The 634-nt window shown below is 43.4% G+C and overlaps 1 non-coding gene across 1 annotated transcript; it reads right to left on the bottom strand.

Annotated features, from left to right (window-relative positions):
* Positions 1–482: 482 nt before the first annotated feature.
* On the bottom strand, positions 483–601 carry LOC129115075 (5S ribosomal RNA). The gene has a single exon (XR_008532830.1). It is a non-coding gene; the product is annotated as a 5S ribosomal RNA (ribosomal RNA).
* Between the last annotated feature and the right edge of the window lie 33 nt (positions 602–634).

Below are 634 nucleotides of genomic sequence, written 5' to 3'. Positions count from 1 at the left end.
GTGCTTCTCAAGCTTCTTGACAAACTTTTTCTTTTTCTCTCAGCTGTTTTTCTTACGTCCGCCTTCTGCTGTGATGCGTTCAGGGTGGTATGGCCGTAAGCAAATATTGTGCCTACCAAAGGGCCTTTTAAAGATACTATATCACCACGCTTTGCTCTTTCGTCTATACAGGGAGCGCCTGCAGATTTGCCAGACACACTCACAGCTTTTAAATGTCAAATCAGAATGTACAAAGTGGCTATAAGGATCACAAATGTAGTGCAGTAAAAATATTAATATTTACTGTTGAAATGTAGAATACGTTAGCATAAAATTGAAAAGAAAATGATCGATGAGCTTAGGAATGATGAAAGCCATCATTTAACTGGATTTGTGTCATTTCTATACCGGCAAGTCATGATCTAGCTATTTCCTTCCCACCCTGTCGGTGTCCACTGAAAAAGCAGCAGCGCCCTCTGCTTTTTGTAAAGAGGAGTGAAAAAAGCTTACAGCACCTGGTATTCCCAGGCGGTCTCCCATCCAAGTACTGACCAGGCCCGACCCTGCTTAGCTTCCGAGATCAGACGAGATCGGGCGTGTTCAGGGTGGTATGGCCGTAAGCAAATATTGTGCCTACCAAAGGGCCTTTTAAAGA

This window comes from Anoplopoma fimbria, unplaced genomic scaffold, assembly GCF_027596085.1.
Source record: "Anoplopoma fimbria isolate UVic2021 breed Golden Eagle Sablefish unplaced genomic scaffold, Afim_UVic_2022 Un_contig_1575_pilon_pilon, whole genome shotgun sequence".
NCBI lineage: Eukaryota > Metazoa > Chordata > Actinopteri > Perciformes > Anoplopomatidae > Anoplopoma > Anoplopoma fimbria.
The sequence above is the reverse complement of the archived record's forward strand: the minus strand, read 5'-3'. Positions and strand labels throughout refer to the sequence as shown.